Source organism: Manacus vitellinus, unplaced genomic scaffold, assembly GCF_001715985.3.
Source record: "Manacus vitellinus isolate BGI_N305 unplaced genomic scaffold, ASM171598v3 scaffold_31_pilon, whole genome shotgun sequence".
In the NCBI taxonomy this organism is placed as follows: Eukaryota; Metazoa; Chordata; class Aves; order Passeriformes; family Pipridae; genus Manacus; species Manacus vitellinus.
Window position 1 is genome coordinate 5,142,826 of NW_021940379.1, and position 27,636 is coordinate 5,170,461.

Here is a 27,636-nt window from a genome sequence, read left to right on the forward strand (position 1 = left end):
GTATTATTGGGCCTATTTTCTATTGACTAAATAGGTCATAATTGAAAATTAAATTTGCTGTACCAGTTGTCTGTCTCTGGCTAAACTTTATGTTCTGTAGGTTTGTAAATCACATTAGGAATGATTGTATTAAAAAAAAAGAGGGGGGGGAACCCCATTGTGAATGCTGAATGTAAATATATTGTTGTCTGTTTAGCTCTTGGAAATCTGTAGAGAAACTAGTTTTTCTGGTTGAATCTGGTATAACACAAATAACCAAAAATGAGCAGTAAGATAAATCATGTGTTGTGCTCTTTTCTTTCTAATAGTTTTACAGTCCTCGAGTTCAAAGGTGTTTCTTTCTACCCTCAGGACATTTCTTTTCTCCAGGTCTCCTGAGCGTGTCTTACTGAAGCAACACCACTGAGTTTTCTGAGATTGCTTAAAATTTTCAAGGCAAAACACTTTGCTATTAAAAAAAATATTTAAAAAGTCATTAATGATGGGAAGGAACTACCAATACAAGCAGTGAATATACTGCTTGTATATAATATATAGTCTGCACCTCCTGCTGCACTTCAGAGACATTGGTTCATTTCCAGTAACAGTGAAGTCTTAACCACTGCAATTACCACTGAACCTTCAGATTCCTGACAACTAGCAAAGGAACAGAGAGAGCAGTTCTCTGAGTAACCAGGGAATTTAACACCAGAACAGCCTTCTGTTTCACTGGCACGTTAATGTGCACTGATTGCATACCCAGAAGACAGAATTATCTAAGTTTCTGGTGGGGGCAGGAACTAGAGCAGCAATAATCTCAAATGTCTTTGAAGGAAGAGATGGGGAAATTCTGTAAGTAGTCAGGAAAGGATTTAGAGTTTAAATCTGGCTGTTGGCTTCCACGTGGTTTGGGATTGTCCAGAGCTTTTCTTGTGATACATGTGAAGTAGATGAAGTTCTTTTGATACGTGTGTGTATAAATGTCTTTTGTATAACAGAAAACCTGCTCAAAACGTTGTTTTTCCTCCTGGTATCTGAAATCTTGTGCAATTGCTGCGTCAGTCCTTCCATCCCCTGCTTCTGATAGATGTTTGGTCTTGTTGCTGCCATGAATTGGGCAAGTTTTCATCTCCTCCTCAGTTTCATCATCTGTAAAACTATGGAAGTGATGCTGACTCCTATGACACCTATTTCTTCTTTGACAGAAATACTGTCACAGAAGTGAATAAATATTACCCATTAGCAGAGTGCCTTATTCAACCTCACAGGTACACTGGAAAAGGAGAGACCTGCTGCAAGTTCATTCTCTTTGCTCGTGGGGCTGCATTTCATTTTTCTTGCAGCATCTTTTTGCTTCTTGAACTCTTTTCCTTTGCTGGTAGAGTGCTGGGTCTGGTGAGGTCTGGCACAGCCTCTCAAAGCTGCAGTTACACAAACCTACCATGGAAATGTGCTGGTTTGATCACAATTCTTATCAACTGTTTTGCTTTGCTCCCCCCAAGTCTTTCAGGATGCTTTCACAGTAGGTGCCAGGAAGTTCTGGAAGATGAGAATAAGGATTTGTATGTCAGATGTGGGATTTGAGGGGGTTTAGAAAGAAAAATTAAGTGGGTGAAATGTTTAGATCCCATGATTTCCTGCCAAGAATGCCTGCTTTTCAATTGGGAAGGCTGTGCTAGAGGATTGAAGGAGTGGTGGTGGGGGGTGTGTGTCTCAGATCTCTTCCTTGCAGCAGGCTGGGAGTGGGAATGCAGCTATGGCTGGGATGAGCATTACCTCATGTCGGTCTATTCCTGTCATTCCAAGCACAAAATTATCTGAAGCAGCATTCACAGGAACCAGGTTTCTTTCCTGTGCTCCAGATGGATGGAATGTCCAAGGAAGATGAGTCATCTGTGCTGTGCATGGTTGAGGTTGGTAGAAATTTGTGGAAAATATACCTCCAGTTTGTCTCTAAGCACTGGATGTTTGCAGGGAGCTCTGAGAATTGCTAATAACCTTTTAGAAATCAGTAGCATCCTTAAGTAGTCAGTATGGGCTTATTGAATAAGATTCTTATATTTAAAACTTGTACGAAGGTGATTCCTCAGATTTTCAAACACAAAGAAAGAACTTGGTGTAGGAAATAAATAGATAAATAGAGAGGCAACTTTGGTGTTGCAGGAAAGTTTCTGATGGAGTTACTCAGAGGGCTTCTCTGCTGGCTGCTGGCCAGGGCAGGACAGATTCCTGACTGCAGAACCATCTGTCTGTTTGCCATTCCAGTGTCAGAATTGGGTGCCAGAGGAAGGCCTGAGATGGACTGAGGAGACAAGGATAACAGGAGAGCTGTGACTCGTTTGGCTTTGCTCTTGGGGCAGATACTCTTAATAATGGCACTTGGTAGCTTATTCAGCAAAAAGCAGTGTTTATAGATTTCAGACTGAAAACACCATAAACACTAATGAAAAGTACTGTCAGTGCCTCTAACACCTTTAAATGTAAGGTATGGTTGGGAAATGCTGAGCAGTAAACATTTTGCTTGTTGGCTTCTACTTAAAATTGAATCTTGATGGATTTACATGCAAATTCCATCAAGTATCAGTCTTTGTTCAGCCATTGCTAGGTGTTTTGGTTTTTTTCATTAATTTGAAAGCATTTGGGAAAGGAAAAGAGCCAGTGTTGTTCTAATTGGGTAACACAAAGTAAAATTGCTAAATCCAAATGTAGGCACCAGACTGTGGTTTTTTTTTCTTAATGGGGCTAATTTTGCTGAGACCTGAGGGACCTGTAGTGTCAGCAACCAGGTTGCCTATGCAGGTATTTGGGACAAAAGAGGCTGGTCCCATTCTTTGCTGTAGGTGCCTACCATGAGTTGCATCTGTTTAGTGGTCTTAGAGAAAACATTTAAAATGCTGCTGGAATACAGACTATATTTTATGAGAAGAAGATGTAGCTTTATATACTGGAAAAGTTTTTATTTTATCTTGCCTAGATTTTCACAGGTCAGTCCCAACTAGCAAGAAAGTCAGTAGGAGTAAATTTGTTCCTGTAACTGAGTCAGTATCATACCCTAATTTTTAAGAGCAATCAGACTTTCATTACTTACTGTTAAACATTATGGAGAATGAAATTTCTCAACTCTTTGTACTGAGGCTGGTATCAAATATCTGACAAATTTTAATGTCTCTACCTCCTGTGTGTTGGCATCTCTCGTCATGTGGAACTGTATGAATGAGTTAAAGCTTCGTGAAAATGTTTAAATATACATTTTCTCATCGTTTGAGTCGACCATAATGTGTTGATACACCTTAATATATTTTGGTTTTATAATTCTAATAGTCCATTTTTCCACTACATAATCACCCTTTCAAAGACCCCAAACAATTTTTTGAGCACTAGTTAAGGCCCCCAGGCATTTCTTTCTGCAAAAGAACTCTTAATTATTTTACTTCAGGCATTTACCTACCTAGAAATGAGTGGCTTAAAGTAATTCAGCAGCTCTAGGAGAGTTACAGATATGATTCCTCTACTGTGGGATTACCTTGTTGTGGATAACCAAACTTACATCTGAATTCAGAGTTTTATCATCTTAGCTGTAATGACAGTGAAGAGTTGTCTGGTTTATTCTTGACCAGTTGATCTGAAGTACTCTGTTTTTCTTATCACCATTGCTTCCCCAAAGGCCCACTTAGCTTTTGATCTCTCCTGGTTTCTGAACTATAGTTTTGGAAGAGGTGTTGCATTTTAAATAAATAGCTAAAATCTGTTCCCAGCTCTTTTGCATTTGAAAGATCTCGGTCCTACAAGAATATTTTGTTGTTAGTTCTCTTCTAGTTATCAGCATGAGAACTTCCAGAGGAACAGAGCTGACAAAAACCTGTTGGAACAGCAGGTCACTTGGCAGCTTCACAGCTCCTCGTGCCTCCTGCCGTGCTGGGGGAGGCAGCAGCAGCAAGGCACAAACCTGTGTGGAATACATTTGCTCTTTACCTGTTCTGTGTGGATTAAATGAGAACAGATTTTTGGCTCTGAGCGTCTGTGCATAAATTCCACCTGAATAGGAGGCAACTTATGAAATGAGATCAGCTCTGAAAAAGTAATTCTAACTGCAGCTAATTTTTTTTTAAAAAAAGGAGTATAAATTGCTACGTTTTGAGCAGCCAAAGAAAATTAGGGGCTTGTGTAGGCTCTGAGGTTTTGCCAGATTTTGTGTTGATTGGTGTTAAGTCTAGTTTTCTTCGAAGTTTGTTTCAAAATAGGTGTGAACTCTGTACACTAAGAGGAGATATGTACCTTAATCTAAGACAACTACAGGTACACAATGCTGTGTAAAAGCATTAGGTTAATCCACATTACTAATGTCCCCCTGTCTGACCTGAGGAGACTTTTCTGACCTCTTTTGATCCTTGAGTGTGTCTCCAGTCTACATTTTCTGATGTGGGCAGTGACTGTGCACTGGCATCTGTGCTCAGATGATATGGAAATAGTTCTCAGGCTGGTGGAACTGCCTGGCTGGACAAGATCTGAACCAGGCATCTGGAGTAGAGAGATTGTTTTTTGTTTTGCCAAGTTTTCTGAGCATGAGAACGACTGGTAAGGCAAAGGGACTGCAGAACAAAAGTAGATACTGATTGTGGAAGGGGAAAAAAGGAGGCAATTCATGACAAATAGTAGCATGTCATTAAGGATAGTGCTTACTGTGCAAGAGCATCATCTTCCATGCTCGATGAGACAGCTCTCCCCATGAGAGATGCCCTAGAATGCTTTCCCAAAGCGTGGTGTGTACATTGCTGGTGGTTTGCAGGCCACTTCAAAGTGAAACTCTGAACCCAGGTCTCTGAGTCCATGCAAGCGTGTAGATCTAAAATATACACCACTCTCTTTTGAAATTGGCTGCAAAGAGTTCCCACAGTTCTCTTTACTGCAGGGGGTGTCCATGAGAGGAACTGATTTCAGGAAACCCGGGTTTCTTCGCTGTAGACATTGTGTGACTTTAGACAAGTTGTTTGTTCTGTCTGCCCGGTGGTTCCTCGACTCTAAAATAAGGGGGATGGCAGACCTGTGCCTCACATGAGCTTTGGGGGATCAGAACTGTGGCAGAGGAAGGGTTGCCTGATTATTGGAGCCAGCCATGGGCTGCCATGGCATTTCACAGTGTTTATCCCAAGTCAGGACCAGGGTTCAGAGGCAGGGAATGTGTGAGCAGATCCGCAGAGGGCCTCCACCAGAGCTGGTTCTAATTAGTCATTTTTATGAGCTCCAGAGTCAGACAAAAATGAGGAGCCCTCCCCTTGTGTAGTTTCCTGTTTGCTGGGTGCATGTAAAAGAGATCTGGCCCTGATGTATGTTAATAATGAGCTGATAATGTAAGCCAGCTGAGAGATGTGGAGTTAGTCTGGTCTGCTGCCAAGCGGGAGGTGAAAGTTCAGGAACTGACTCATGTTGCCAAGACCTGGTCCTGTGGAGAAGGTCTGCTCATTAATAGATTGAGTTTCTCATTAGGGCTACACAGCATATGCTTACAGCTTTTGGGTTTCAGGCTGAAACCCAATACCAGTAAAAGCCTGCTGAACAGAGAGGCAGATTTACTGGTAAATAAAGGATTAAAGGAACACTTGGCAGGGTTGTCGGGCTGGAAACCTGACTGGCCTTTGAAGATTTCTCCATATTGTAGGTCCTCCCTTTAAATTTATACCAAGAAGAGACATGTTCTGCTTTTTACCATGCAGCCCACAGGACAGGGGTTTTACATAGTCTACTCTGTATCCATCAAGGGGAGAAGATGCTTATTTTAAATCAAATGCATGGTGTTGCCTCTAAAGCAAAACGTCACAAATAGGTTGTTGGCTCAGAGGAGCCTGGTGTAAACAGGCTTCCCTCCTACTCCCCCCTCACTTGGAGGCCTTGTCTTTCCATGGAGAACAAGACACTGCATTAGTTTTCAGAGTGAGCAGCCCAGCATTTACAGTATCTCTAAAACTACTGTTGTTCTCTTCCTTTTTTTTTGAATGAGAATCTCCAGCAAACAAGCACAACTGCCTGCTTGGGTTACAGCATGTGACGTTCATTAGGACTGGCCATGAATGGAGTTCATACTTGGCTAAACAGCTTTAGCAAACTGAAATGCAGACAGGTTTAAATGGACTTATAAAAGGAGAAAAAAAATAAATACATAGCGGTCCAGAAGCCCTACAGCTGACAAGAGTGTTAATACAGTACTTTGGGAATTCAGGGTGGCATTTGCTCTATATTTCTTTATTGAAAGCAAAAATAATCCCCATAAAGTTTTGGTTCTTGAATGTGCATGATGTAATGAATGGCTCTCACACCACTCAGCCTTAGCTGGCTAGTGTTACCTGGGGAAACATGGAGCCAAAAGGAATTGCAGGAGAGGCATTGTAAACTGGAGAGTGTAGTAATAGTTTCCTTCTTCTTTTCAAGAATCTGAGTCTATTGCTCTGTTAACTAATGAAGCTGCAGAAGTGGAGGAAACCGTGAATTTTATCTTACCCCTCTTTCAAAAGAAAGGTTTCCTTTGTTCCTGCCTGCCCAGAAGCCACAGGCATCTTTAATCATTGCTGAAATCCTATTGTCTTGATCCAATAGCCGTGCTAGACCACAGGCTTTACTGAAGCCAGATGTCTTCCATCAGGAGAGTTACAATAGGGAGAAGGTATCCAGCTTTTTCCTTGCTCAGACATGACCAGTCAGCCTGAGAGTTAGTTCAAGAGTTGGATTTGGAGTTTATGACAGAGAAATGAACTGTATTTATGTGTGTATGCACAAATAGGTATTACATGTATGCTGTGCATGCACAAGTCCATGTTTCACTGTGATGATGCACACTATGGTTTTTACATAATGTATGTAAATGAGAATGAGCAAAGGAATTTTTCTAACACCAAAGCCTACATGGAATAGTACAGACCAACCTGTGGCTGTGGAGTCCACCAGGAACTAAAATTTAGAGTCAGTAACGGAATTCCTATGGCAGAGAGACTTTTCTGAGGAAGGCTGCCTGGGAATGAGCAGTTGGGGTCCAGCACAGATGAGAGTGAGGTCACACGTGGGTGTGCAGATGGGTGTGTTTGGGTGTTACCACAGCAGTGCAGGAGCCCTCCTGGCTGTGTGTGAGCAGAGTCACCACTGGGGACAGCAGGGACAGTGGCAGGGCAGGCCAGCTGAGAGCTGTGCTCCAGGCCATGGTCTCACAGCCTCTCCAGCTTTGAGTGTGCCTTGGTCTCCCGGCATCTCACTGACAACAGAGCCCTGAACGCTCCTGATTAAATCAGGAGCTTTTATTCAGCTGGAGCCCCATCCCCTGCTCTGGGCTCTGTCACCAGGGCTGATGTGGCTGCAAAGCCCAACAGGGTGTGAGTGCACCTGATGCTGCCAGGGGGGAGTGGACAGCACACATTGTATTGAGACATCTTTGGCCAGACACATCAGCCTCTCTGTCCCTTTGAGGGCAGATAAAAACTCTCCTAATGCTTAATAACATAAATTTGGAGGAGATCTTATGTAAACATATTCAGTGAGCACTCATTAATTTCCCTCAGGAGCCAGGCTGAATGAAGATGAGTTTCAAAGAAAGGGAGAAATTAAATTTATCGTTAAGGACTGCACAAGTTGGAAAGAATTGTAGGAGGCACTCTGTGTTTTTAGCCGTGCGGATTAGGGATCTGTGGCAGGGACGTGGGGGAGGAGGAAGGTTGGGAAGTTATATTAGGAAAGGATAAAAATAGTGCTTGCAAAATGTATAGGAGGGCTCTATTGCATTGATTTGCTGGGAGCTCTCACTGATTCTCGAGCAAAAGCACTTTTAGGAGCACGACATGTTCAACCTCTTAGAAAGACAGTACAAGTCATTTGCTCTCTGCAGTTTTGTGGTGCTCAGCATAACAGACTGGCATCCATCATCATCATTTGTCTTTGCCAGTGACTTTAAGGACACCTGAGAAGCAACGGTAAGGTAGGATTCTGTTTTCTACCAGCTCTAGACAAGACACATTTACTCTGTTGTACCTTCAGAGATGCACAGGCCAACTTTGCCTCTGACATTAATGCCCTCTGTCAGTCCTTCCTGAAGAAGCACCAGACTGTTCCTCTGCTTTGTATGTAAACTGGATCCAGGTTCTTGCAGGGTATCTTCATCCTTGATTTTTGACTTCCGAATTTATTCCTTTTGTATGAACTTTGTCTTGGAAAGAAGAACTTGGTATCGTTGGCTTCTGCATCCTGATTCCAAAACTGGAATTGCCAGATGTGTTCTCCCAGACACTTTCCTCAGGCACAGATGGTGTGTTTTGGTTTGACCCTTTCTGAGCAGATGATAGTAAGACATTAGAGCAAGTAAAAGAGACTTTAGAGAGGGATTTCTGAATCATCTTCTCTACCTTAAAACAATAAAATGGAATTAAAAACACATGTACATCATTCTTCTTCTGCATTTTCTCAGTATGATTTAGCATTCTGTCAGGTCTGCTTGTGTCCCTCTGGAAGATTCCTTCTTCTGGATCTCATTCTTCCTCTTGTAGCTTTGACTTTCCCATTCTCACCCACTGGAGTGCTTTGTTCTTCCTGTCATTTCTTCACCTACTCACTTCTCTGTTTACATAAATTGGGGAGCAGAGATTACAGAATGGCTGAAGTTGGGGGCTGGGGCTTGAGGACCCTCTTCCTTTCCACTTCTGCCCCTCAGTACCAGTAGCCATCAAACAGACCACTCAGTGGCTGCTACAGAGAGCTGGGATGCTCCCACAAAGCGTTTGAGCCAGGGCAGGATGCTTGAGGGACAGCAATTTGGGGTTTGGGAGCAACTGCTCACCCCGACATCCACTGGCCTTTGCTCTGTTAGCAGCAGCAGCAGCCTGGGCGTGTTAAAAGCAGCCCTGAGAGGTGCTGTGGCCACAATAACTCCAGTGCTCCAACCATCCCTTTTAATTAATCCCTGGGAAAGAAGGTGTTTAACCAGAGAGGTTTCCGCTTGGTTTCTGTCCCGCTGCTGTTCTGGACTGATGAGTTCCTTTGTGCTCCGTGACAAAGAATTACTCAGGGGTTAAAGGTGACACTGAGTTCATTTCCCCAATGGGCAAGGCTGTCCCCCACCCCCCCAGCCTCAGTTCTCAATTAATCTGCTCAGAAATCCTCACTGCATTTTTGAAATGGAGATGATTAGCAGGGTTGTAGCCAGGATATTGGGATATTCTGGTATGTTCTAAGTCACAGTTTGCATGCAGGCAACTATTTAAATACATGCAAGTATTAAAAATGTGTGTGCATTACAGTTGTTAATGTTCCAAATTCCTCCCTGGAGGAGGAGGATGAAGTTAAGGGTAAGTGTCTGCTTTCATTCTTTAAAGTTTCATATAAATAGTAAACTTGTTTTTTTTTTCAAGAAGCAGTTAGAAAACATCTTTGGGGCTGGGACATTGCTGGTATAGCAAGTAGTAACTTTTCTTTTATGGAACTTTAATGATTTATACCAGTGGTGAAATTGTTCTAAGGGTGAAAATCTGCAGCTGTTAAAGCTAATCCAAGTCACTACTTCCATGCTTGCTCTTTTTCTGCACAGTTTAGATGTTTTACACCAAATTTGCATAGATTCCTGGAGACACCAGGTAGTGAGGTTGAAGGACTTAGTTACCACTCAGAAAAGTTGTCAGACTAGTTTTGCTAATAACACTTTTTTTCCTCTGAAAAATAAAACTCTCTCAAGACCCTAAGATAGGAAGCTGAAAGGTTTATTGAAGGCAGTTGTTTAAAACTACCTCAAATCCAAGTCACGTTCCTCTCAGCCATTATCAGTGCTCTTGTGTAAATGTTCTCATTATGGTGACAGGTCTAAGGAAAGTGCTGTTGAAGAAATGAAACTGCTCTCCGGGAGGGATTTTTCTCTGTCACAGGTGTCTGAGAGTTGTCTGTTGGAGCATGGAAAAGTCTCAAGTGTGTAAACAAACTCCCAGAGTGGCACTTGGGACATTGGGCCTAAAGGTGATTCTGATCACCCCTTTTTACAGGATGCCACATAATGCTAAAAGCTTATTTCACTGCCTCCAGTGGCATGTTTTAAATACATGGTCTTGAAAAGAGTTATTTCCCAGATGTGGCATCCAAGTTTGGAACTCTTTTCACGGGTCTGGAGTTCTTGTTGCTGCAGGGTATTCCTATTGGCTGCAATGGGATTGTTGGCTGTTTACAGGAGCAAGTTTAAAGTCCCCGACCTTTACAAAAATCATGCAGCTTCTGACATGTTTGTTATCGTTCTGTGTGTAAAGGAGGTTTGGAAATGGAAGGATTGGATTTGTGGTAACAGCATCAAATGAGTCTAAAGATCTCCGGTTTCTGTGCTTAGCTTTGATAGGAACTCCAGGAAAACTCCATTTAGTTACACTGCCTCAGCTCCCTATCTAGAAAAATTATTCCATCTGTTGTACATTTAATTGCTGAGGTGGGATGACGGGTCTGGAAGGGGTTTATTTCACAGCAGAGTCCAGGACCCACAGAATATGGACCCTGAGACGTGAGTTACCAGTTATGAATGTGTCAGGATGTTTGTTAAAAGTGTATTAGAGACCCCAGGGAAAGCCTGGTTCAGGTCTGATTGTAAGAAATCCTTTTTTTTTTTTTCCATTTTCAGCCTTGAAATTAGTCACTGCCAGGCTATACCTGGCTCTTTGAGTAATATCCTTTGTACTTGTGTGATGCAGAGCACAGTGGAGGCTGGATCTCAGTGTGGGGCTTTTGGCAGTAATGTGATATAAAGTCCTGTTGTTTATGTTGCTGGTTGGTTTTATTTTTAATTAGCACCTGTTTACAAGAAAAATTATTCTCCCTTTTTCTTTCTGGGTGGTAAGGAGGGAAACATTGTAATTCATTTATTGAGTGCTCCATGTCCTCTTTCTACACCTAAGGCAGCTGAAAGCTTCATCCTGCACAGTCCGAGCTCTGCTCTCGCTGGGCTCTGCACTCTTGGTTCTTGTTGATTTTCGTGGCAGTGAAGAGTGCTGAGCAAATTGCACCCTTCAGGCTCTAGCACCCTAATCTCTTTTTAAACAAGGAGCCTGTGCAAAGCAATTTAATGTCTAAACAGTGAGTGCCTATCAGTGTCTGACAAAGACTTAAAGAGCAGAGGAAAGCACAGCGCTGTTAAAAACTGGAGAAGGAGACACAGGACGAGGAATTGATACATTGCCAAGGCCAGAACTATTTGTTTCATAATTGTAACTTACATCTTATATGTCGCCACTTGAGTCATTTAAAACAAACCAAACCACCCAACTGTGATATTCTGGCCAAGGTTTAAAATTTTGTGGGGATTTTGGTGAGCCATCGTGTAAGGCTAAATTTGGTACATCCCCTGCAGGGAAGTGTCTTGCACATAATTGTACTCACATGACAATTAGGCCTCTTCAGGAAGATGAACAATCCATGGCTCTGAAAAGGTACTGGTTAGGTTCCTTCTTGTGACTTCCACTGGGCTATTTTTGCCTGCTTTAAAGACACACACACAAAGACAGACAGACAGTGTTTTACTTAGCCTTTTGTGTGATGAACTCAGTGTGGTTTTTTAATCACAAGTCAATCAAACTGAATGATGGCTTCTCTCATTTCATCGCTGGAGAAACCAGGTTGCAAAGGTTTCCTATGGCTACCATATGTTTTTGATGGAGCTGGGAATAAACTCGGGTGTCCTAAATCCTTCTCTTCTCTGCAGCTATCAGACAGGATCAGCTTAAGTGTTATTTGCTTTGGACTTCTAGTGCTGACACAATGAATGAATGCAGAATCCATGGAGTTCACCACAATGAGGAAAAGGGTGTGGGAATGAAAGGCCATCATATGACATTTTACCTGCTGCACGTTGCTCACAGGACACTGACATTTGCAGCTCCTGGGCAGTGGAGGAAAACCAGAATGGTGTCTCTGTAGAAGTTTTCCAAACCTTTTCCTCTTAACAAACGCTTTCCGTAAGGGAAATTTGAGTTCCAGTTATTTATCTCTGATTCTACACGGTAAACTCGCTTAAATAGGTCAGTTGGCCTTGGCAGTACAGAAAATTGGGAATGTCAGCACTGGGAGGGGGAGTGATCCTGGAAATCTTCACTGACCTTTGCATGTACGCTGTTGTTTTACAGACTTCTAAGGTCATCAGCCAGTCTGAGAAAACCATTTATAGATTTCAGTCCTGAATGTCAGACAGCCTTTGACTAACACATCTCAGCTGTGTGAATTGAGGGGGATAGAGAAGACAGGCCTGCAATAAAGGGATATTTTGGGATTTTGCAGACAAAGGTTGGGATGTACAGAACTGCGACCATGGAAATTTGAAGGCTCTCACTGAAATGTTGGAAATGCATTTCCAACGTGCAGTTCTCTGAAAGTTTTCATTGTGTTTCCAAAATAGACTTTAAAGATTCTCTTTTCCATTTGTGAAAAGGCTGTGCCTCACAAAGAGCTATTTGTGGTTTATACATGTGTCTGTTGTGTTGGTAATCCTGAGGAAAATGGAACAACCTGACAGATGTTGGATAATGCTTTATAATGCAGAGGTCTAATCCTGGGTTCTAATCAATAAATACTGAAACAAGGAGTTTTACATGTAGTTAATGACATTACTATAAATGGTCTGAATCTTTTTCCAAACATTCAGATCGTCCTTTTAAGTCTGGATAAGTTCTTGGCCTTCGTGCCTTCCACCCTGGCAATGAGCTCTATCATCTAATCACACACTGTATGAAATATTTTTTTATCCACTTTGAATTCCCATAATTTCTTTTCAGTGACCATCCCTTTGTTTTTGGGCTTTAAAGTGCACAAGTTCCTCTTGTACCTTTGTTTACTTCTTGTTTTAGGTGCTTGTTGTGCTCCTGACAGTTCTGAAGTGCCAGTGTTTTGCATCTGCTGGAGAAGAATGAGGGAAGTGTTCACTTTCTGTACTAAATCCACAATTGTCTGTTGAGATTTAGTGAAGATTTGGGCTGTGGTAATATAAAAAGGATAAATTCATTAAGGATATACTCTCAAAATGTGAGAGAAGCCTATTTAATAGAATATTATTGCAGTTTTTCATTTAACAGTATACTGAATGAAATAAGTTAATCTGTCCCATTGAAATAAAATAGGAAATTTGTTCACAATAACTGATTGTAGTGTCTCCTGACGAGCTTTGTGATGTGGTTTAATTGAACTCTGATCTAGGCTAAATAAAATTCTGTCTACATCTGGGCTTAAAATATGTCTGGTTGGTTACCAAGAGTCTGTGCTCCCATGTGTGTGAATAGGAATATACCATCCCATGTCAATCAATGAAACACTGCAGTTAAAACTTATCCTTGGACTTTGACTTTCAGTTTAATGAAACCTGGATTCTGAAAAGAACAGATAAAGTAATTCTGTTAGCAATCATTTATTTGATGGAATTGCCATCGCTGTGTTCACAGAATATTTGAGAACAGGCTGCAATTTCCCTCAGATGTTTGCTCTGTGGATTTCCTTGCCAGATTTGTTTCCAGAGTTTATTTTTAACTTCACAAATTGGTCATCATAAGCATTTGACACTTGACATTGACTGTGTGCAATTAGTCAAAGAGTCTCTCTGTTCTCTCAGAGGATGAGAAAGCAGGATCTGATGGGCAAACATGAGAAATACAAAATGTGGTTTCTGCAGTTACCCTGTCACATGGTTTTCCAAATGATTTTTGAATAGTCTTAGGACTATAGTTTTTAAACCAGAAAGGAGTATGAGGCTCCAGTTATCCCTGTATTTGTGCTGAGAAAAATGTACTTTTGAGAAGGGAATCCAGTTTTGAGGAAAAGACGTGAACATGTCATTGCTCCCTTTGTTGCAATATTTAATCAACCTCAGAGTTAAAAATATGTTCCCTATTCTGAATTTGAGCTTGTGTGGTTTAAGGTTCCTCTCAGCCTTTCCAACAGCAAAATTCCCTTTTCTAGATGTTAAGAAAAAGGAACTTGGAGGGGATGGGAGTACAACTGAGGTCATTCTGAGGTCTGAGTGAATGTGTTTGCTGAGCTCTAGTTCTAACCAAAATATTGATACAGAGATTTCATACACTGTGAGGTCACTAAATGTGGTGCTGGCATGGAAAATTAAGGGAAAATGCACCAGAAAACATAGCTTTTGACATTTTCTGGTGAAGGAAACATCTGTGCTGATTTAGGTGCATCTTTCCTACTTTTATTCTTTCCCTATATTCCATATTTCCTGAGCTGGAATTTGTGATTTGCTGTGCAAGAGCAGGACAGGTTTGTAGGGGAAGATGGAGTCACAGAAGAGAATTCAGGGATGGGGACTTTTGTGAGAAGGTGGTTTGTGTAACACATGGTAAGGTCAGTCTCTGGGTGCAGGGATAGATGGGAATGGTGTCTGTGTAAGGAGCAGGGATGATCTTTACAGCATTTGCAGGATTTTAGGGGGCACTGGTGCTGTAAATAATACAGTTTTTTTCTGGGGTTTTTTTCTTAAAATTCTAGTGGCATGGAACTTGAACAAAAACTGAAATCCATATGGTAGCAGCATTCAATTATGGCTACGTTTAGGAATGGAGGAACAAGGTAGTTAGTAGAGCTGTTACAAAAGGAAGGAGAAGATTCTGCCTTAAAAGTTACAGAATTCCTGGTGGAAGCTTCAGCTGTGCTGCTGTGCTGGGGTAACAGGAGAACACAGAGGGACAGAAATCTGTTTGCCACTTTTCCTATGGTTTGTTTCCTGGAAGGAGTAATTATAAATGTGCCTTTGAGGGCCATACAAGGTGCAGAGAAAGCTTCTGACATTACTCCTCCTTTGCATGGGCAGATGTCTTCTGCTCCTCACTGACTTTCTCTGGCTCGGAGCCTTCTGGCTGAGGGGACAGGCAGATGGTTGCCTTGAAGGCTCAGTGGCTCATCAAACATCAGGCAGAGAAGATACACGGCCATTGGCCAGTAATCTCCCACCCCCAATCTAAACCCTTAATTCCCAGTCCAAAAGAAAGTCGTTTCAAACCGAACCCATAAAAGAACGGCTTAAAAATATTAAGCTTTTGTGACCCTTCCAGTGAATCCAGCACCCAGGGCTCCAGCTCCATGTGAAATACCCCCAAAGAAAATTCCTCTTACACTGGGATCCAAGAAATAATAATAATACAGATCAGAATTCAGTGTTTCACATCCAATGAACTCACTGGGTTGTAGGAATTTGAGCTGGTCTGTCACTTTGGAGCCAGTGATGTGCTTAACAGATGCCTGTTTGGGTTCAGATGAAGTGCTGCAGAAGCATATGATGCCAGAAGAAGGATTAAAAAGTCACCAGGCTGTTACACAGAAGAAGTAATTACTTGCAAGCCTTCACTTTTGTTCTTGGCTAATACTCGCTTTGTTTGATGGTTCTTAACCTTTTCCAAGCAGCACTTCATCCCTGGGTGAGTTGTAACTCCTGTGTGATAATGTAGAAGGGTAAAGCACTGCCTGCTTGTAAGGCAGCTCTGCTGTAGTCAGAGTTAGTTTTCAGCACAGCAATGGTGTTTCTGGATTTCCTTGCTCACCCTGCCCATATTGATTTCCATTTCAGTTTGTAAAAGCCCTCATGAAATGGAAGTTTCCCTTACTTGGACCCAGTTGGAAGGCCAACAACTCCTTTAAGGATCAGGTTTTCTATACCTGAATTTTTATACCTTTGATCTAAACTGAGGAAGTTCAACTTCCATGGTGGAAGTTGTATTTGTATAAATATGCTTATAGCAATTCTGTCACAGAGACCCAGTCCCATTTTACTGATACAGTTGTGCCCACATTAGAGGCTGGACTGGCATCTGAATATTGAATATTGCTCCCAGAGCTGATGCTGTCACTGAGAGACACCACTTAGGTTAAAACAAGGTGTAAACTTGAACCTCTGCAAATGTGTTTCAGTGGTTGAGCAGGAAAAAAAGTTAAAAATGGAAAAATCTGTTCCAGAGCACCTGAAAGCACTGATAGGCATGGCTGCTTTATTTGAAAGTATTTTTTCAGGTACACAAAATAAACTTATGCTTAATGGTTATATAAATAATAACTTGTGATTTGAAATTAAAAAAAAAAAACCCTTGGCATCTCGTTTAAGTAGATTCTCTGATAAATTAGAGAACTTTGAAACTGAGCTGATCAAGCATACCAAAATGTTCTCTGGAAACATCGGTCATTAATTATACCAGGACATGAAGGTTACTGGGTAGTGATGAAGAGAATAGAAAAAAATTCCTTAAATGATGGCCTGTAGTTGCTGATGCGCGTGGTTGGGATTCTAAAAATAAAATGGACAATTTTAACTACCAATTTTATCAGTAAAAGGCTTAAAGTGCTTAAATAAATTGTCTGAAGTACAGCCATCACTGTAGAAATACAGGAATCCATTATGTATGGTATGAAAGTGGGTGGAAATCTTTAGACTACAATAAAAAAAGAGAAGCCTTTTCTTTCTTTTTGCTGTCAGCCTGACCATGTGGGTTTTGCTGTTTGCATTCAGCCTGTTAAAGCAGAAGTTGCATGACTTTTTCTTAATGTTGGGCCGGGTCCTACGGACCTCATCCATGTGATAAACCCAGGATAAATGGAGTGCCTGCAAAAATGAGCCCACTGTCTGTCTGTGCTCCAGGAAAAGTCCTGGGAATTGCAGAAAAACAGCTGTTTAGTTTCAGGCAGAGATCCCGACCAACAGCTCTTTGAAATCACAGGACTCGTCTCTGCAGCCTGCTGAGTTTATTGCTCGTTTTTGTGGCTCTGTTGAAACCAGAAGTATTCCCTCAGTATCAGTGGGGTCATACCCAGAGTATCTCTGCTCGTGGAAACACTTCAGCAAACTGTACCTGTGGGCTGAAGTCAGTCCATGCTTACCTTCCCCAAAGGGCTGGTGTCCTTCCCTTAAGTAGAGCTTGCTGCCCTCTCATATTGCAGGGCTCTTGGCCTGAGACACCTGATAAAGAAATTCTGATGAGTCACTGAGTCAAATTCAGTAGCCAGACTGACTGCTAAGAAGCTGAATTCTTGTCTAGCAAACGAGGGTTTTTTAAAAGAGTGGTGGTATCTGCCCTGCAAAAATGTCAGTGGTTGCCCTTGGCAAAGGGCTGCAGGAAGGTGGCAAATCCCAGCAGGCTCATCCAGGGCAAGTAAAGGGGTTTAGAGAGGAAACTCCTGCAGCTGTAATCCAAGATCTTGTTCTGCTTCTGGATCAAAAGAACATGTGGGTTTTCCTGTTTCCTTGAAAGGTCCATGGTCCAAAGTGGATCTTCTTCTCATTCCTTATTAAAGGGTTATAGCACTGTGGAATGGAACCCTAAAAAACAGATTAATATTTGATTCAAGTAAGGGGAAATCAATCAGCTCAAGAGGTGGTATTTGTAAATTCTTTTTCAGCAGAATCAAAATGTGTGCCAGAGGTTACAGACTTGCAGGGTTGTAGCAGTGTGCTAAACTGATGTTATATTTTAAATGTGGTTCTGCTTGACAGAGGGGGTGTTGTGCTGGTAATTCACTACTTCTTTTTCTATTTTTACCTTTTTTTTTTTTTCCAAGTTTTTGTCCAGTCGTGGCAGTTTGCTCATTTATGAGAACTAATCCTACCAGCCTGTAGTGCTGCATGAATTAAACATAAGCGAACACATCTTAATTCCTTATTTCAAATTTATGGCTGCTGTCCTTTGAGAGCTCTGCTTTCCCCCTCCTCCGTGTTTGTCTCTTCCCTTTTTTTTCCTAATTACCTGACACCTGCCTTGCAAAGCTATTCCCTTGCCCTGCACCGAGCAGTGCCAGCACACTGGCATGTGCACACTCCACAGGATTGCAGTGGAGTTGTCTGTCAGCAGCAGTCCTTTGGTGTCATGACAGATATTGATTGTTTATTTCCTACTTGAAAACATTTAATTAAATTTGACTGCGTAATTAGCCTGCCAGCAGCCAGACATGCCAGGACAACAAATATGATCTGCAGAGATCCTGAGCTGCAGCCCTTTGTGAGGAAGCTGGTGAGAGTGTCTCTCTGTAGGGTGTTTTGGAGGTCTTCAGGTGTTCCTGAGTTTCAGGATGAATCTGTGCATTCTGTGTTGCCCCTGCCTTTCTTCTTTAAAGAGCTGAACTTCCACAGGACCTTAAATCCTGATTCTGAGGGGATTCCCCAAGAGCATTGGAAGTGACATGTCTGAGGGCAAGCTCTGTTTTTAAACACTCAAGACAGTCTAGCACTGGATTCATCATCATTCATTTACCTTCTGTACCTATAGCTAATCCCTTCAGTATGAGTTTGGTTGTGGGTAGTATGACATAATCAACATGTATTTTAACTCCACTGTCATCTACCCTAATTTAGATAATAAATTTTACCTTTCAACAATAACTGTCCTTAACCTTTTTAACAGGAAAATAACATTCAGGTCAAAAGAGATCTGATATTCAGCCAAAACTTGAAATTGGCCAGTATGTTCTAATTTCTCTCTGTGTGCATCTTATATATTAGCACTTGTTGAAATATTTCTAGCCTGTGGTGTGCACCTGCATTTAAATAACTTTGAATGCTGAGGTAGTGTCAATATTAAATTATGGAGGTGTAGATAGACCACAGTGCCAGAAACAGTAGTATGAGAGCAAGGTTTCTTCTGTGAAATGGTGGGGGGAGGTCAGTCCTTAGAAAAGAAGTTTCTGGCTTTGCCCATAGACCAGAAACTCTCTTGGATCTCCTGACCAGTGTTCCTCCAGGGATGGTGATCAGCACTCCTTTGGGGGCTGCACTGATGTACCCAACACCTCATGAACCCTGTCACTGAACAGAAAGACAAGAGGGAAGTTTCTAAGTGGGTGGAAAGTTCAGAAGAGGGTGGTGTGACCAGAAAAGAGTGGGGAAGGTGAGCACATGTTTGTTTTTTTTTTTAAAGACACCCTGTTTACTTGTGGAATTGCTTTGGGACGGCTTTGACTTTGATTTGTCCTGAATAGATTCAGTGTGTGCAAACTTACACAAGTTTGCTTTGAAGTTCTGTTGGGGAGGTGAGACACCACATAGGAGTGGCAAGTACCATATTTATTTCTCATCCAGGTGATAGTCAAAGTATTCAATGAGTATTTTATAGATCTACAGGGTATTAGCAAAGCACTGCTGTGGTTCAGTCCAGCCATGTGAAAAGGCTGTTGGGACAAGCATTGCTTCTGCTTGTGAACCCTCCTCTGGGAGTACAAACTGCAGACAACCCTCAGTACATCATCCATGTGACAAAACATTTCTCACAGATAAATGCAAGGTAGCTCTGAAGCCTGCATTATATTTTCTTTAGTGAATGTAATGCAAAAAAAGAATTAGCTACATCTAAACATGTAGCTAACCTGTAAATCTTTGCATGAAATAATGCTTGTCCCTAACTTACCAGCTGGCTCCACTGAAGTTGTGCTAAATGTCCCTTTGAACCTCTAAGCAGATTTGATCTAACTCAGCCACCTTTTCTTTTATTAGTGACAGAGTGTCGAGGGGTCTTGGACAATAATCAGAGATTTTCCTCATTGCCAACGTACCTACCTGTGAGCTATCGGATCTCCAACGCTGAGACGTCTTTCTTTCTCAAGGAAGCCAACCAGGACTTCATGAGAAACTCCAGTTTGCAATCCAGGGTGGAATCGTTCTTCCCATACAAAGCCAAGAGGCCGCCTGTGTTAAACGCCAGCTACGGCCCTTTCTCCGTGGAACAAGCCGTGCCCCAGGACCTCATGTTAACTTCCAGCTTTTTTGGGTCTGCCAACAAGTTTACTTACAACTGGAAACTTCAGGCCTACATCCTGAGCAACAAAATTTACCCCAGCAAGCCCAAGGTGCAGGTGCTGTTCTACATCGTGGGCAGGGACTGGGATGACTACAGCACCACGGAGCGCCTGCCCTGCCTGCGGGTGTTCGCCTTCCGAGAGACGCGGGAGGTGCGAGGCAGCTGCAGGCTCAAAGGGGACCTGGGGCTCTGTGTGGCAGAGCTGGAGCTCCTGCCCAGCTGGTTCAACCCCCCCACGGTTGTCACGGGCCGTAAAAAGCCACCGGATCAGTTCGAAGGGAGCCCCGTGGAGCTTTACTACACCATCCAACCGGGAGACGAGAAGGGCGAGTGCACCCCTGAGGATATAAGGAAGGGAAATGCCATCCGGCCAGGAAAGGATGGCCTGGATGAAACCGTGTCCCACCTGCAGAGGATTGGATCTGTCAGCCTCTATCGAGGCCAGGAGACCTCCCAGCTCACGGAGCTCCGGCTGGATAGTAACATCGTGGTCTGGTTGCCCTCAAAGCCGGTCAAACAAGGAGAGGTTGTGAACGTTTATGTGACGATTGCCAACAACTCCACGGTGGATCAGTTCGTACTCAGGTACAGTGGGTTGTTTCTGCATGTTTCTAACGTGGTGGCACACAAAGGTGATGGGGACACGTGATGAATCTTAGCTGCTTTGAAGTTTGAAGGTTGCTCCAAGTCACTGAAATATATTATTTTCCTCTTTGCATGGATTTTTTTTGATGGATTGATAGCCTCCATCACCAGGAGGCTTTTAACATGTCCACTGTGCCCTTTATCACAGGCCCACAGTGTGCAACAAGGGGTACAAAACACAGCAGTTTGCTGCTTTAGCGGGGCCGTTTCTGTGCCGTGGCAGACCCTGAGACATCAGAAAAGTTCTCTGCTTTACAGAGCTTTTAAAATCAGGTTTTTATTGCACGGGCATGGAGTTTAAATGTAGAAAAACTTCAATTACCTGCTTTTCTGTAAGTGCTCTGGCAGAACTCGCCTCTCCCACACACAGAGTGGTTTTGTTATGAGAGCTCTTTAGGGAGGGGTTTAACTGTCTGCTTGCAGTTCAGTAGCGTTTTTCTTTGCCAAAACATCTACCCTTTAAAATAAGGCCCAGTGTGTTTGATATTGCTGCTGGCTGAAAGGGGCTGTTAGAAGTGAGTGCCATTATTTTGGGCAGGAGTGGGAACACAAGAACTGCCTTACTGGGTCAGATCACTTTCCTTTTATTTTCTTCTTTAGCGGTTTCCCTACCGATCAGATGAAAATCCTTTGAGGATGACAAAGACTGGGAAACTTGTTAATCACTGAAATATTTGATGTATCTTTTTTTCCCTTGTTACCAGGCTTTAAATTCAGTGGAAATTTCCACGGTGATAAGCAACAATTGCTCTTTAAAGCCTCAGGGAATCAAGAGTTTCCCAAAAGATTCTGCACATGAAAGTATTTATTTCTAAGGCTTATATGAATTAGATTAATACATAGTTGACAACTACCGAGGAGAATGGCCTTTAGAACAGGAAGTGTCGCTTGGCAGATAAAAGGCTTTTATTTGAAAAAAGGGGGATTTTAGTCATCCCAGAACCGCTCTGGTGTTTGCAGCTTTGGTTAAATTGGCAAGATAATCTCCCAGACACCTGTTTACTGAGTGAAACCTCTGTGATAGAAGTATTTTCTGACGTTGTCGCTTATCTTTTATTGAAAATCCTTTTTCACAAAGTAGTAGAAACAGAATACTTTTCCACATAACAAGCATAGCTGTGGTGAAAAAAGAAATCCACAGGCAGTGAACTGGGTATTTGCTGGGTGGATGGGAGAGGGGACTACCCTTTGAAGGTCTGTGCCACACTCTTTATTTTCCTGAACACTGAGTTGAAGAGAAGCAAGGTTGTTTAATTCTGGGAATGTGTTTCTTTGCTCAGAAATGAATCTTGACTGCCTGGGCAAGGATATCATTTGCATGTTGAGAGGTGCATGAGATAGAGATGATAATGTGGGACATCAGTAGTTGCCTGTGTGACTTGCTGTTATGGACAGAGTGGATTGGCTTTGGTTTTGAGAACAGGTGACTGATTTATCTGAAGTGAACAGTCTTAAGTTTATTGGTGGCTCTGTGTCCTGAAACACCCTTTTGGTGAAAAGATTTACATTTTTACTTAATGTTACTTTGAACCAGACACAAGAACACGAGGCTGAAGAGACCAAGATTTTTTTTTTTAAATGGCTTTTTCTTGCTTCCAGTGGGAAGGGGCAGGTGGTCATTGTCTTGAGATGTAATACAGGGCTGACTGACTGTGCTTCCTCCTCTCCATGACCAAAGGCAGGAGAAACAATGTGAGAGATTCCAAAGCAATCTTGGTTTTCAAAACTTTGTCTTGCAGGCGTGTTAGACCCTTGTATCTATCCAAGCTGTTGATCTGTGCAGTTGCAAAGACATCAGATGGAAGCTTTGCTCAAGGTGTACAGGAGGTACAAGAAAAGAAGTGGTTTTAACTGGTTTCCTGGCACTGCAGAAGGAAGGGACAGCTGATCCCACTGGCAGCAGCTGTGTGGGATCCCATGAACTGTGTCCTTGTTCTCTTGGCTGTGCAGGTTTCTGTCATGGTTTTGGTGGCAGAGGGGACGGGCTGGCAAAGACCACGTGGAGCTTCCTGGTCCTGTGGTGGAAATCTGTTGTCTTCAAACTTCCAAGGTGTTTGGAAAGAGTTTGGAATTTTTCCCAGGAATCTATGAAGTGTCTGTGTCTTACAGATACAAAAGCCAAGTGAACAGAGCATGCAGGGAGTAGCAGTGCATATGCTGGCTCTGCCTGGGGGCTCCCTTAACCTTCTCCGTGGCCATTTGCCTGGGTACAGAGAGCTGTGTGCTCTCATCCTCTTGGGTTCCCAGCAGAGCAATCCCTACATCCTGTGACATGCATTCACATTTAATCATCCTGCAGAAAAACACACCACGCATTATCCCCGGGCAGAGTGGGTTTGTTTATTTTCTGCTTCTTGTGTATTATTCATTGAGGTATTGCAACATGCAGTGCTGAAGCAAACAGCATGTGATCATTGCTTGGGGGGTGGGAAATAATAGCTACAAATCTTCTCTGGCAAAAGGGAAGTAGACTGGTCTAAATGACCTCATAGCCACAAATCATTGCAATTGAAACTGTGTTCTTAAATTGTGTCTTAATTCAGGATCCTGTTACTGCATCTATACATTTATCAGCCCAGGAACACCAGTAAAGTCAAAGAGAGTGACTAATATGGCAGGGAGTGAAGGGGATTATGCTCAGTAGCACATTAACGCAGTAGGAGCACCGTGTGCATAAACACAGGTCTTCCCTTTTTGCATGGAGTCAGCACAGGGCTGTTGGGAAAGCAGTTCAGACAGTCCTGGCAGGTTATAGGTCCTGTTCACAGCCCTGTTCCTGTCCTGCTGTGTCACCTCTGGTGAGTCTTTACAGGTATTCTTTGTATGCAACACAGAAAATGCAGACAGTTGGTCAGTCCTGTTCCTGAGGGACTTTGATTTCTTCTGATGGAAGGGGTTTCAAGTTTGCCTTATCAATAGGAATGGGAATGGGAAAATCATGATAAAAGAGCTGAAGAAATACAGAAGGGAGAAGAAAATATCTCCCTGCTTTCCTATCATTGGTAAGGATTTCTGGGCCCTCAAAAGAGAGATGAATTATATTTACTGCTGACTGCACAGTAAGGAAAATTACTGTTACCTCTGGCAGTTGGTAAACTATGAACAGAAGTAGCATCAGGACAGAAAAGCAAAAAAACTAGCAATATTTAAAATGATTATTTAGGTCTTCTGTGTCCTGCCCAGAGCTGTTACAAACTGTTACCACTGGCTTGAGCAGAGCTACCATGATTGATTGTCTCCTCACCAGTTGCTGTTAAACACACCCTTCCCATCCGAGTCATCATTTTGGTGTATTGTCTGTAAGGATTAGAAAGCAAAATCCTTGGGGCACGACCCTGTTCTTGAATGCTTTTATGAGCTGCCCTCACACCCAGCAGGCTACAAAAGAGGGAAGGAATCACAACCATGCCGAAAATAAGCTGTTCTGGTGGGGTTAACTTTCAGAAGGTTACACATAACTGCATGTGATTGTTGAGATGCTGGAAGGTGAGGAGGAGGCTGGGCACTGGGGAGTGGGTGAGCTGAATGCATTAGGCAGCTTTGAAAAGGTTGCCCTCTGTGCATTGCTGGGTTTGTACTGGAGCTCTAAATCCTTTTCCAGGTACTGCACCATTAAAGGATCCTGCCATCTATTTTTCATGGGCGTGATGTGCCACATTTTGATCTGGCAGAGCACTGCACAGCACAGGGCTAAAGCAAAAGGTGTGGGAGTGCTGAGTGTTTTCTGTCACTCTGCTGGGCAGCAGCTAATCTTTAACTCACTCTAGAAGGTGCTGAACCACCAGATAACCCGATTTACGGGAGGTATTGAGAAGGATAAGTAAAGAGAAAGGGGATGAAGTTGTTACATCCTGATTAGAGAAAAGAGGTGTAACACAGTGGTAATTTTTCTTTTCCCCTTCAGGCTTCTTATTGCAGGTTTTGCAGTGCAGCTCCTTGCACCCGAAGGGATGGAGGTTGTAATCAGTGCTACTGAATTACCTTTGTCCAGCAAACAAATCAGCCCAAGACAACGGGTAATTAGTAGTAATAATAAATCTACAGATTGGAAGAAGGATAAAGGATAAATGCAGTGAGGAAAGCTATTAAACCCATGAGCTGAGGCAGCTTTTACATGTCAGTTCCTAATGAGTATTGACAGCAAAGCTGTGTCGGGTGGTGCTGGGAAGAGCTGAAGACCCAGAGGAGGATGCACAGAATAGCCATAGAAAAGGTAGTTATGGTCATAACATCTCTGTACAGCCTGATGGTAAATCTCAGTATTTCAAAGACTTGATTTTGTGGCCATAAATAGCCATTTTAGAGGAATTAGTCATGAAAAAGGGGGATCTCCAGCACTAACTCAGCCTGCTTTGTGTGGAAGACCTGTCTGAGCCTCCCTAGGGAGTGGGTAAACCTCTCAGAGGGGCTTAGCCCTGTCCTCAGCTGTTCTACCTGCTCTATGTAAAAGAACCAGAAGTGGGAACATTTTCAAGCAGTTACTGTTTAATTTTAGATAGTGACATTTTAATCTTGCCTTATGATGAAATAGTTTTTACTGCCCTGAAATTTACCTGTGCCTAATTGTTGGTTTATCAGTTTTTAGCTCTGCAGTGTGGTGGCATCATGGCAAACCCCAGTGACATTGTAATCACCAGCTGAGGCTGAAGGGAACCAAAACATACCAGACCTAAACCAAGACTGAGATCACTCACTGTTTTGTGTTAACCCATAATTCAGGATGTATTATCCCAAGTACTCATTTTTCACAGTAGATGAAATGCTGTTTTTCAACCCTTAAATGGAGAGTGTGCTTTTTTAATGCTGCTTCATATTTAAAACTAACACGGAGTGAAATGAAGAGAGACAGAACAGTTTGGTGCTTTTGTGGGAGTACATGTGTGTCTCCAGATGAGAAAAATTGCAACAAAACCATTTTTCATTTCCTGTGCAGTTTTGCATCACTGAAATATTTAAAAGTGATTTTGCTGCACAAAAGCATTTCAGCAGACATCTGAAAGGAGAGGAGTTTGAAGCCCTCAGACTTGCTTCTGTTGTCTCATTATTTCAAGGTACATTTTTTAATTGAAAAATTGAGCTATTATATGGTATTCATGGGACCCACAAAGTCAGGTGCTAGGCCAGAGTTGCTTTGCAAAAGCGTTCAGAGCTGTGATTCATGGCTTGAAGGGGTTTTATGTATTTCACAATGAAGGTTTATATACTTCATTGTTTGGTGTTTAGCCTTGTGAAACTTCAGTTCTTATTGATTTTTTTGTTTGTTTTATTTTCCCTTCTACAGAATGGTTAGTAACAATTCAGCTACAAATCCACAGTGGAGCAGGTTAACGAAAGAAAAAATGGTCTTTATTGTGCACTAATTAGGAAGTTAAGAGACTTAGATTCTCTTTCTACTCCTGTCCAGGACTGACTGTGTTACTTTAGACATATCATTTCATCCGTGTTTACATTTTCACCTTCTTGGTTTGCTTGTTTGTGCTGCTCATATTTCGGGGAAGAATTCAGGGCCCTGCTCTGTGTGCACATTCAGGACAGTGAGTCTCTGCTCCCCGTGGGGAATCTCTGTATTACGTAACACAAGTGACAGTAAATCATTCAGAAGTCGTTTCACTGTGGGGATTATGGTTTTTTGCAAGTACTGAGGTATAACAGCACTTTGCAAGTTGCTTTGTTAAGATTTGTCCTAAGTAAATTCGTAGCTGTGGTGCTATCAGCTTTTATATTCTGCTTCAGTAAGCAATGGGGACAGTCTGCTCAAGCACTAATTGCCATTTACTAGAGAACACGACAGGCTAATAGTAAAAAAGTAAATATTTCCCAATATTTAAAAAGCATTTGTGATGTAAAGAATCCTTCCTCAAAGAAGAGAATGTGTTAATGCGATTTTGAGAGAGCGGCATCACACTCCAGTCAGTTTAATTTCATCAGCCCTTAGCAGGCACTTTTCATGGACAGTGGTGTCACACCAGAGGCACCTGGGTCCTCCAAACAAATGACTCACTCTCAAAACTGCTAAGCTGGTGAGGATGTCCTTCAAAGGGAGACTGGGAAAGGTGCTTCTCACCAGCACAAGTGAAGGGCTGAAGAGCTCTCTTGAGTCTGTGGTAGCAGTGAGTCAGGTTTGATAAAGTTTTAAAAGGAACTAATTATTAACTTGAAATTGAAGCCACCTAGAAAAGAGAAAGCAGACACTCTCCCCCTGGCTGCTTTTAAATGCCTTCAAAAAAATGTGGTGCTTGAGAAACCTGCTGAACAATTCTATTGATGTCTCCAAAGCAATGTACTCCTTAGGACTGAGAATTTATTCTTAGAAGGCTGATTCTGTGTTCCATACTTTGTAAATCATTTGCTGATTGACCAAGACTTGAGTTGCTGGAGCACAACTTTGCAACCAGTGAACCAGGAGGAGACTTTAGACCCCAGTAGGATCAGGAGGAAGTTCAATGGTGCTGAAGTCCGTAGAGTACTCAGCACTGAGAATCAATCCCTTTTGAAAACATCCTTAAAACCTTCATCAGCTGCCTGTAAAGAGGAATTCCTATAATGAAGAAGTGTTACAAGAACTTACTAAAAATTGGTGGTGTAATACTTGCTGGAATGTTCTTTGTCTCGTTAAAGCAGATGTTTCCAGAGTCCTGGTTCTGTGTGTTATTTGAGCCAGATCCAGGACTATCTCCACGTGACTGTAGACAAACCTGAACTGTATATAAATATATATATTTATAACTATAAAATGCATGTGGACTTTTGCACTTACAGGTTTGTACGTTTGAAAAGTTCCCCTAATATTTTGATTGGAAAAGCAGAAAGAATCGACTGGGGGCTATTATGGGGTCACATAAATGGAAGAGAACAAAATTATTGCATCATCAGTCAGCCAGAGCGTTGCTGGCTGGCGATGCTGCTTCCTGTGCTGGAGCTGAGGGTGGGGTTAATCTTGGCAAAGGCTCGTGCATACCGGAGCTTCAGGAACTTCATGTTGAGGTATCCTGTTAAAATTCCCTCTTGTAAGTAGTTTCCCTTCCCGTTCCCTTTAGTCTCGCCAGACCAGTGAAGTCATTCCTGGCTCGTTTTCCAAGCACTCTGCCGCACGTGTTCCTGCTGCCAGCGGGTGCCTCTGGCTCTTGTCCTGTCGGAGTCGCTGCTCTGGGTGCCCCGTTGTCTCCTGCCAACCTCTGCAGTGGCCTGGGCGAGGCTGCCCAGAGATGAGATGAGAGGAGATGAGGCACCGCTGCTTCATCTGTGTTTAGGC